The sequence below is a fragment of the Bubalus kerabau genome, chromosome 8, assembly GCF_029407905.1.
Source record: "Bubalus kerabau isolate K-KA32 ecotype Philippines breed swamp buffalo chromosome 8, PCC_UOA_SB_1v2, whole genome shotgun sequence".
In the NCBI taxonomy this organism is placed as follows: domain Eukaryota; kingdom Metazoa; phylum Chordata; class Mammalia; order Artiodactyla; family Bovidae; genus Bubalus; species Bubalus kerabau.
The window spans coordinates 118,412,860-118,424,391 of record NC_073631.1 but is presented as its reverse complement, the minus strand read 5'-3'; the positions used below and the strand labels follow the sequence as shown (position 1 = coordinate 118,424,391).

At 42.6% G+C, this 11,532-nt stretch overlaps 1 pseudogene; it reads left to right on the top strand.

Moving 5' to 3' along the window:
* The first annotated feature begins 3,874 nt into the window (after window positions 1-3,874).
* Window positions 3,875-4,663, top strand: LOC129659692 (60S ribosomal protein L7-like; annotated as a pseudogene).
* The last annotated feature ends 6,869 nt before the right edge of the window (window positions 4,664-11,532 follow it).

The window sequence follows — 11,532 nt, the reverse complement described above, 5'->3', positions numbered from 1 at the left end:
AGGGACCACTTTATCTTATGTGAGCATGAACCCTCTTCCAAGTACTTCCTGAGTCCAGGTACATTTTAGGGTGACTCTAAGAGCCCTGAAATAAGGCAAGAGCATTATGGCATAAAAGGATAAAACTCTTGGTATTTTTCAACCAGTGATCCTCAAACTTTACTGTGTACACAGATTACCAGAGGATTTTGTTAAAATGCGGATTTTGATTTTGTGGGTCCTTTTAATAAGCTCCCAAGTGGTGCTCCTGGTGTTGGTCTGGGGCTGCACGGTGATCATCATTGCCTTAGAGAATCTGGGGCTTTTAGACCCTTCATTGCTGTGCTAGAATCTACCCTCTTACTGAAGCTCTCTATCCTTTTCTTCTCTTGGTGTTCTAGCCTGTAGGGCCACTGTGCCTCCTCCCTCCCAGGGATCCCTGTCATTTCACCAACACGAAATAGGACTCACTCCTTTCCTTTTTGATAATAAGCTGTTTGTGACAGGAAAATGAAACAAGATAACGAAGTGAAGTATCAGATGCTCCCAGGCAAGAATCCAAGGCATCTGAGATTATCCAGACAAAATGTTGCATGTTTTACATCCTGGGCAAGGATTTGTCTCTAACCCTTAGTAGAATTTAATAGCAGTTACTGTGATGAAACTTCAAGATGAAATTCTGTCACACAGTATAGTTTTGTTCATGTGGAAAATGGGATCCTTGGAGAATAGTAACCAGAGGATTGTTATCTGCTGGTTTTCATTTGGACAAGAACTCCAGCCATACTATAGTAACATACAAAATGGAAAACATCCATGATGCCCTTTAAAATTCTGGCTTCAAATATAAATCTCAAATATTTTTTAAAGTTCTTTTATCTTTTAAATTTCTTGGCCACACTGTGCAGCATGTGACATCTTAGTTCCCCAGCCAGTGATTGAGACTGTGCTCCTTACATTTGGAAGTGGGAATCTTATTAACCATTGGACCACTAGGGAGTCCCCTCAAACATGTTTTAGTGTGAAATAGTGAAGAGAAGCCAACAGAATGAAAAAACAACCCTAAAGAAAAACATCTATTTCTGCTTTATTGACTATGCCAAAGCCTTTGACTGTGTGGATCACAATAAACTGTGGAAAATTCTGAAAGAGATGGGAATACCAGGCCACCTGACCTGACTCTTGAGAAACCTGTATGCAGGTCAGGAAGCAACAGTTAGAACTGGACATGGAACGATGGACTGGTTCCAAATAGGGAAAGGAGTACGTCAAGGCTATATATTTTCACCCTGCTTATTTAACTTATATGCAGAGTATATCATGAGAAACACTGGGCTAGATGAAGCACAAGCTGGAATCAAGATTGCCGGGAGAAATATCAGTAACCTCAGATATGCAGATGACACCACCCTTATGGCAGAAAGTGAAGAAGAACTAAAGAGCCTCTTGATGCAAATGAAAGAGGAGAGTGAAAAGTTGGCTTAAAATTCAACATTCAGAAAACTAAGATCATGGCATCTGGTCCCATCACTTCATGGCAAATAGATGGGGAAACAATGGAAACAGTGTCAGACTTTATTATTTGGGGTTCCAAAATCATTGCAGATGGTGACTGCAGCCATGAAATTAAAAGACGCTTTCTCTTTGGAAGAAAAGTTATGATCAACCTAGACAGCATATTGAAAAGCAGAGACATTACTTTGCCAACAAAGGTCCACCTAGTCAAAGCTATGGTTTTTCCAGTAGTCATGTATGGATGTGAGAGTTAGACCATAAAGAAAGCTGAGGACCAAAGAATTGATGCTTTTGAACTGTGGTATTGGACAAGACTCTTGAGAGTCCCTTGGACTGCAAGGAGATCCAACCAGTCCATCCTAAAGGAGATCAGTCCTGAGTGTTCATTGGAAGGACTGATGCTGATGCTGAAGCTCCAATACTTTGGCCACCTGATATGAAGACTGACTCAATGGAAAAGACCCTGATGCTGGGAGGGATTGAAGGTGGGAGGAGAAGTGGCTGACAGAGGATGAGATGGTTGGATGGCATCACCAACTTGATGGGCATGAGTTTGAGTCAACTCTGGAAGTTAGTGATGGACAGGGAAGCCTGGCATGCTGCAGTCTGTGAGGTCACAAAGAGTCAGACATGACTGAGCAACTGAACTGAAGTGAACTCAACCCACCAAGCAACCTTCTGAAAACAATACCCTCTGGCAGTCTAGATTCAGAAGTTATATAATTTATCCAAGAACAGCAACTAGTAAATTGAGTTAAATATGAAAAAAAAGTGAGTGTTAGTCACTCCGTCATATCTGACTCTTTTAGATCCCATGGACTGTCGCCCGCCAGCCTCTCTGTCCATGGAATTCTCTGGGCGAGAATACTGGAGTGGGTTGCCATTTCCTTCTCCAGGGGATTTTCATGATCAGTGATCAAAGCCAGTCTCCTGCATTGCCTGCAGATTCTCTACCATCTGAGCCATCAGGGAACCTCATTTATTTAAATCAAAGGCTTACCAGAAAAGTTGGCAGTCTACTTCTCATGGACTACAAAAGCCCTGGGCTAGACTTTTCCCCCAATACCGTGCCTGTGTTAGCACTCCTCAAATGCTGGTCTGAATTCTGTTACTGAAACGGTCTCCAGGACCACACACCCAAAGAAGTTCCATTTGCATTTCTGCTGATGTCAGTGCAAAGTGAGCACTGTTCTCCTGGCCTCTCTCAGACTCACCTCCCACCTGTTTCTCAAGTAAAGGAGAGGCACATTTCATTTACCTAGAGGTTTTTGAAAGACTTAAATGAGTTTGTTGAAGAGCTGAGTTCTCCAGATTCCATCTTTGAATGCTATGTTCACTGCCTCTCCTATTTTGCCCCCTGAAGTTTGAATAAATATATTTTTGAAAGGTATTAATCTAATTATGTGTCCATGTTTACTTCTCTGTTTATCCATCTGTTTAATTCCTATCCCTCTGTACTGAAAATAATAATCTCATACACTGAATTATTTGGATCACATTTAGGTTTTTGCATTTAATTTAGAGAGACATTTTTTTGAAGTGGTTATGATGTTTAGAGATTCAGACCTTCCCTCATTTAAAGAAACCGGTTAATCAATTTTAAAAAGAAACAAAGGGAGATATGATTCCTGGTCTTGAATATTTGAAGAACTGTTTAACACAAGAATAATTAGATAATTTATTTGCTATTAAAAATGTTACCGGGACTTCCCTGGAGGTCCAGTGGTTAAGAATCCATCTTCCAGTGGAGGGGACATGGGTTCGAACCCTGGTCAGGGACCTAAGATCCCACATGCTATGGGGCAACTAAGCACACACACCACAACTACTGAGCCCACACACACAGCCACTGAGCCCATGCACGCAGCTTCTGAGCCCACGCGCCACAGCTAGAGAGAAACCCACATGCCGCAGCAAAGAGCCCAGCTGCTGCCTAAGCCAAAAATAAAGAAATAATTTTTTTTTAAATGTGTTATCAATTGCAGCATACTTAAGTCAAAATGACTTCTTTTGGAACTTCCTCGGTGGTCCAGTGGTTAAGACTCTGCGCTTCCACCACCCAGGGAGTGTGGATTAGATCCCTGGCCCAGGTGGCCCTAGTGGTAAAGAACCCACCTGCAAATGCAGATGACTTAAGAGATGTGAATTCGATCCCTGGTTCGGGAAGATGCCCTAGATGAGGGCACGGCAACCCACTCCAGTATTCCTGCCTGATGAATCCCATGGACAGAGGAGCCTGGTGGGCTACAGTCCCTAGGGTTGCAAAGAGTCAGACACGACTGACGTGATTTCGCACACACACTGGAAACTAAGATCCCCTACGTGCATTGTGGTGCAGCCAAAAAAAAGGGGGAGCAGCAGGTCTTTCCTGGTTGGAACCATGGAGGGTTCAGAAGAGAAGAAAAAGAAGGTTTTTGCTATGCCATAAACCCTTAGATCAAATAAAAGATTTTTGCAGAGCTTAAGATCAAGAGCTTGAGAAAGAAGTCTGCCCTAAAGATGCTTTGAAAAGCAAAGAGAAAGCTTATCTATGAAAAAGTTCTATGAAAAAGCTAAGCATTATGACAGGAATACAGGCAGACAGTATCACAGGAATATAGGGAATCATATCCATTACCTGCAAAAGTTTCGAATGGCTAGGATGGCAAGAAAAGCCAGCAACATCTATGTGCCCTCTGAACCCAAACTGGAGCTTGTCATAAGGATCAGAAGTATCGGTGGCGTTCGCCGAAAGGTTGGAAAGTTATTGCAGCTTGTTCGCCTCTGTCAGATCTTCAGTGGCACCTGTGTGAAGCTCAGCAACACTTCAGTTACCACGCTGAGAACTGTGGAACCATACACTGCATGAGAGTCCCCAGACCTGCGGTCAGTAAATGAACTGATCTACAAGTGTGCTTATGGCAAAACCAACAAGAAGTGAATTGACCTGACAGATAACACAGTGATTGCTCGATCTCTTTGCAAAGATGGCATCATCTGCATGAAGAATTAGATTCATGAGATCTATACCGTTGGAAAATGTTTCAAAGACGCATGCAACTTCCTGCGGCACTTCAGGTTTTCTTCTCCACGAGGTGGAATGAAGGAAAAGACCACCCATTTTGTAGAAGGTAGAGATGCTGGCAATCGGGAAGACTAGATCAACAGGCTTATTAGAAGAATGAACTAAGGTATCTACTGTGATTATTTTTGTAATCTGGTCAGTTAATAAACAGAGGCTGCTTTCAAATTAAAAAATTTAAATGATAAAAATAGGCAAAGGATCTGAGTGAACGTTTCTCAAAAAAACTGGCTAATAATCTCACGAAGACCTGCTCAATGTCATTATCTATCAAGGAAACGCAAGCAAAAACCACTGTGAGATGGCACTTCTCATCCTGTCGAAAAGTAGATAATCCGGGTGTTGTAGAGGATGTGGAGAAAATGGAAACTGTCCATTGTAGGTGGTGGTGTAAAGTGCTGTGTCTGCTGTGGAGAACGCTCTGGAGTTCCTCAAAAGGTTAAGCGGGGAGTTTCTATCAGTTCAGTTCAGTTGTTCAGTCATGTCCAACTCTCTGCGACCCCATGGACTGTAGCATGCCAGGCCTCCCTGTCCATCACCAACTGCTGGAGTCCACCCAAACCCACGTCCATTGAGTCGGTGATGCCATCCAACCATTGCATCCTCTGTCGTCCCCTTCTCCTCCTGCCCTCAATCTTTCCCAGCATCAGGGGTCTTTTCAAATGAGTCAGCTCTTTGCATCAGGTGGCCAAAGTATTAGAGTTTCAGCTTCAACATCAATCCTTCCAATGAACACTTAGGACTGATCTCCTTTAGGATGGACTGGTTGGATCTCCTTGCAGTCCAAGGGATTCTCAAGAGTGTTCTCCAACACCACAGTTCAAAAGCATCAATTCTTCTGTGCTCAGCTTTCTTTATAGTCCAACTCTCACATCCATACATGACTACTGGAAAAACCATAACTTTGACTAGATGGACCTTTGTTAGCAAAGTAATGGCTCTGCTTTTTAGTATGCTGTCTGGGTTGGTCATAACTTTCGTGCCAAGGAGTAAGTGTCTTTTAATTTCATGGCTGCAGTCAGGATGCAGCAATTCTTTTTTTTTTTTTATTACATCTTTATTGAGGTATTATTGTACATCATTGTGCGTGCATGTGTACTCAGTCACTTTAGTCCTGTCCAACTCTTCAACTCTATGGACTGTAGCCAATCACGCTCCCGGGTCCATGGGATTATCCAGGCAAGAACACTGGAGTGGGTTGCCATGCCCTCCTTCCAGGGATCTCCCCAACCCAGGGATGGAACCTGTGTCTCCTACAGCTCCTACACCTCCTCCATCAGCTCCTGCAGATTCTTTACTTCTGAGCCAATTAATGGATACAGTTTGGTGAATTTGGACATTTGTATAAACCCATATTATTAGCACCACAATATAGGTATTAAACATATTCATCACCTACAAAAGTTCCGCTGTGTCCATCTGTTGGATAACCATGTTATTTTTCACCAATTCACATGTTTAAACATGTGAAATCTTCAAAATAGTCCTCTTCGTTCAATCCTCTGGACACAGCAATTCTAAGATTATTCTAATTCTAATCCTCAGAATATAAGAAACAAAAACATATGTCCACATAAAAACTTGTACACAGGGCTCCCCTGGTGGCTCAGTGGTAAAGAATCCACCTGCCAATGCAGGAGACACAGATTCGATCCCTGATCTGGGAAGATCCCACGTGCTGCAGAGCAACTAAGCCCATTCACCACAACTACCAAGCCTACAGCCTAGAACCCGTGACCTGAAACTGCTGAAGCCCACGCGCCCTAGAGCCCGTGCCCTGCAACAGGAGGAGCCACTGCAGTGAGAAGCCTGTGCACCATAGCTTGAGAGCAGCCCCCACTCTCTGCAGCTAGAGAAGCGGCCTGGCAGTAACAAAGACCCAGCACAGCCAAACGGAAAAAATACATAACTTTTTGGGGAAAAAAAAAATTGTACGCAAATGTGTGTGTGCTGTGTGTGCCGTGCTTAGTAGCTTCAGTCGTGTCCAACTCGTTGCAACCCCATGGACTGCAGCCCGCCAAGCTGCAGTCCATGGGATTCTCCAGGCAAGAATACTGGAGCGAGCTGCCATTTCCTTCTCCAGGGGATCTTCCTGACCCAGGAATCAAACCCGAGTCTGCCTCGTCTCCTGCTCTGCAGGCAGATTCTTTACCACTGAGTCACTGGGGAAGCCCACACAAATGTTTTTAGGAGCATTATTCATAATAGCCAAAAAATGGAAACAACACATCAACTTGATGAATGGATAAATAAGCTGTGGTATATCCATGTGATTTACTATTCCTTGACAATGCAAAGGAATGACCTTTTCTTGGATAGTACTGATACACGCTATAAACTGGATGGACCTTGCAAACACAGTGCTAAGTGAAAGGAGCCTGTTGCTAAAGGCTACATGTTACATAATTTCCTTTGCATAAAATATCCAGAATGTGCAAATCTATAAGATAGGAGGACTTGGCACTTTCACTGCTGAGGGCCTGGTTTTGATCCCTGGCCCAGGAATGAAGATCCCGAAAGCTGTGTGGCACATCCAAAAAATATATATATTAGTTAGTGATTGACCTGCGGGTGGGGTGCGGGTGGGAAATGGGAAGTTACTTCCAATGGGTGTGAACTTTCTTTTTGGGTTGGTGAAAGTGTAAAATTGATTTTTGGTGGTGGTTGCACAACTTGGTGAATACACTAAAGTCCATTGAATTCTATACTTTATATAATTGAATGATATTTCTATAAAGCTATTGAAAAAGAAAGGAGAAGTATACCATGTGAGAATGTTTAAACAGTAGAAAGGTATTACCTAATTATTAAAGTGTTCCACTTTATACTCAAACATGGAAGATGAGTGTTTTGCCAGGATTTCAGTTTTTTGATGTTGAAGTTGCCTTTCCAAGGATGGAGTCAGATACTCTCTGTCTTTATCTGAAAGCACCCAGGGCTTGGTCCCAAGTTCTCTGCTTTGTGACTTTAGTGTGATTTTTCTAATACTTTTTTTCTCATTAACTCCTGAGTCTACTGCTGTCTCTTAACTTCATACACTGGCTTGGATCTTTTTAAGTTTAGAGACCTATTCACTGGGAAATCAAACCAGGGCTGTAAGGAAGATTTTGGGATTCTTAGAATGACAAGAGTTCAAATAAGGACAATGGAACCAAAGCAGAATAACAAGTAGCCAGCAAGTCCTGCTCTACCAAGGAAGGTGAAGTACTCCTAAGAAAGAAAGTGTAGAAAGTGTTAGTCACTCAGTCATGTTTGACTCTTTGACCCCATGGACTATAGCCCACCATTCTCCTCTGTCCATAGAATTCTCCAGGGAAGAATACTGGAGTGGGTTGCCATTTCCTTCTCCAGGGGATCTTCCCCACCCTGGGATCAAACCCGGGTCTCCCACATTGCAACCAGACTCTTTACTATCTGAGCCCCCAGGGAAGCCCAGAAGTACTCCTAAGACGGGAGCAATTGAACTACCAACTGGACTTCAGAATTCTCCACTTCACACTGAGATTGCCAGAGTTCCTCAAATCTTACAGTAGGAGAACTTCCTTTAAAAGTTAGGTAAAAATAGAATATGAACGTTTAAGATCAAGACCTCTTAGGATCTAGATTTTTATTTCAGAGTTCTTCCTTGTTAACTGCACAAAACTTAAGCATAATCAAATGCATCAAGTTTGAATGATATTCTAATTACTAAAATGGGATTCTACTTACTAAACGGGAAAACTGTCCTGCAGTTTTGAGGTAGCAAAGGCTGTAACACCAGATATGTCTGCTGATTGCTTTGTCAGCGCCTTCTCATACTCAGACTTCCAGGTAGCTCAGCAATTTCTTGGGCTTCCCGAGTGTCATAGTGGTAAAGAACTCACTTGCCAATGCAGGAGACACAAGAGAACCCTGAGTTGGGAAGCTCCCTGGAGTAGGAAATGGCAACCCTCTCCAGTATTCTTGTCTGGAAAATTCCATGGACAGAGGAGCTTGGTGGGTTACAGTCCGTGGGGTCACAAAGAGTTGGGTACAACAGATCCACTGAGCCTGCACACACGCAGCAATTTCTGGATTACAGGAAATTTACATAACTGAAAAGAAAAGAGAAGAAAAAGTAGAGGGGAGAAATTAAAAGCATCCAACTGAGATAAAGAATAAATAGGGAATGGGAAACAAAGGAAATAGAGAGACAAATTTAGGGAAAAAAATAGCAAAGTCAAAAGAATAGCAAAGGATGATCAATGGATTAGAAACAGAGAATCTGATTCTGGGACCAGCTCTACTGTTAGTAAATTGTGTAGTCTTGGTCACAGCCCTTCCCTTCTCCCAGGTTTATGGGCCCATATAATCAGTGATACTGGTCTTCTTTGGGGTCAAATGAGTATGAGTTCTAAGTATTAAAAAATGAGATTTGATTTCCTTTGCAGTTTGTCTCCTTACTATATAGTTGTTATGAAAACACTCTCTGAAACAAAAATATAGTACTTAAAAAAGGTAAATTTGCCAGTCACTGACAACCTCTATTCTCTTGATGACTCCCTGAACCCAGTCACTGAGACTTATCTGTCACTTTCAGTGTCCTGCATGACTTCATCCGGATTCAACAACACAAAGTAATGGTAAGAATCCCCTCCCATCAGAAAGTCTTCTAAACGAAAAGTGTTGATTACCTTAGAGACATAACTGAACAGCGTAACCCAGATCATTGCCCCTGGGATCTTTCTGTCCCTTTCTGTGGCACTTGTCCTTGGGGGTGGGACGGGGGTGGTGCGAAGCCCTCTAGGAAGTTTAAAGATTTCTTTATAAAATGGTCACAGCATTTGAAGTCATCTCAAGTCTAAATTAAACAGCTATACAGTACTGCTTTGGGAAAATCTGAATTATTGTTTTAACAGAAATGCAGTTAATTATTAAATATGCACAGCAACTTAAACGAGTCGCTGCTGACTTGAATAAATGGATCACTTGTAATGAATCTGATTTTAAAGCAAATGAATACTCTGAAGTGCTTTAAAAGGTTGTTCTAGATTATATTTGAGGTAAATAAGTTAAGAACATATAGTAATCTTTTTTAAAAACACTAGTTTTTCTTTAATGCTTTTCAGACTTTTGCATTCAGTCCAAGAAGATCAAGAATTTGCCTCTGCACCAAGTTGGAAAATAACAGTGTAGTTATTCTCCTGTCTGATGTTCATAAGCTTTTTAAAAGAGGCATTTTATTTCTGGAGAAACAGTCACAGCTTGAATTTAGTCTTCATGTCCAATACATGGAGGAACTTTTAGTTCCTGAATACCAGATAAGCAAGGACTTTTTGTCCTGCTTGTGAAACTTACCTAAAGTAAGCTCAGGAATGTATTTTCTCAGATAATACTATCCAGACTTCATTATAATATCCTTGAATTTATAATATCCTTGCAAATAAGTAAAAACTCAAAACTCCTTGTGCATATGTATGGTTCATTTTAACAAAAATTTCAATTAAGTGAAAAAATACAGTGCTGGGTTAAAAATCCTCCTTATTTCGTTCTCATAAGCAGTTTAAGTAGCCTTTCTGTGATGTCTGTTTTTGAATTCACATAGATCACAGGCTTCCTTGGGTGTCAGGACCAGATCTTAACAATCTTTGCACTCTCAGAGCCCAGCCGTGTGGTCAGTTGAAATTCTTCCCATGAAAACCGCCATCCTCTGGCGCCCAGTCACACAATTTCAAACTGGCAAGGATTTAAAGTGAGTTTTTTCAGTAGCTACCAGTGCGTCTGAGAGCTGAATCTACTTGATGCGGAACAGCTGTTTTGAGTAAATTTCAGAGGTCAGCTGAAACCCCGCACCGGGCGGAACCCTTCGCGGGGACTCCTGCCCGCTGCGCGCTCCCGCTGCATGCGGCATCTCCAAGAAACCTCCCGCGTGAGGCTATTCTTGGCGGACACAAGTTTCTTTCAGTGATAGACCAAAATCAAGGGATAAAGAGGCTCTCTTCGGGGGTCAAAAGGGAACCACGAGAGTGTTTTAATAGTGTAACTTCCCAGGAACACGGGCAGGGTGGGGGTTCCCTTGGCGCGCTCGGTGAACTCTAGTGAACACGCCTACAGCTCCGCGTACGCGCGCTCTCCAGAAGGCAGTGTCTTCCTGCACCGCCTTTTCCTAATGGATTTCCATTTCATCGATCGGGACCTAGATGCTGGCTAGCAATTAGTCCTAATCAGGCAGCAGGAGTGTCTTGGGGGGACTGCCAGCTAGCCTAATTGCTGGCAGCTGCGGGGACGCCCCACGCGCAGCTGCGGGGCACCGGCTGTTAACCCTCTGTGTCCCGGGCTCCACACGGAGGCTCGGCCCGGCAAAACTGCGGCACGTGTGGGGATCGGTGGGTTATCTTTATTTTGGAAAACTGCACTGAGAAGCTTGGATTACTTTATCTTCAAAGATACTTTAGGATAAGGGGTGAACTGTATAACCCTGCTCTACAGCGGAAATTCATAGAGGGACTGAAACAGGATTTTTTAAAAGCTCTATCATGAAAATCATCAAAAATTCACAGAAGTGGAATAAGCCCATACATCCATCAAATACTACTCTACATGCTGCCATTCTTTTTCATTTATTTCCCATCTCCGTTCTTGTTTTTATTGTAGTTGCTTTTTTTTTTTTACTTCTTAATACATGTTTATTTGAAATAAATGAGCTTTGTTCACAGTTCTTCTGTTCCTTTTTTCATAAAAGCTGCCACCTGTCTTTTCTTTACATTCTGTCCTGTTTTTTTTCATGATAGGTATTTTAGAGGGATGACAATTTTTCTCCCCACCCACCCGCAGAAATCCCCACAACCACCTCACACAAATGCAGATGACCAAATTCTGAACAGTGACTTCATAATGGATTTCCAACCTCTGAGCAGTAGAGACAGCACAGTCTGAAACCAGGGCGGTGCAGTGCCATGTTGCCGGAGATGAAGAAGGGCCCTTTTGGTTTCCAGAACAGAACAGACTTGCTGGAGAGG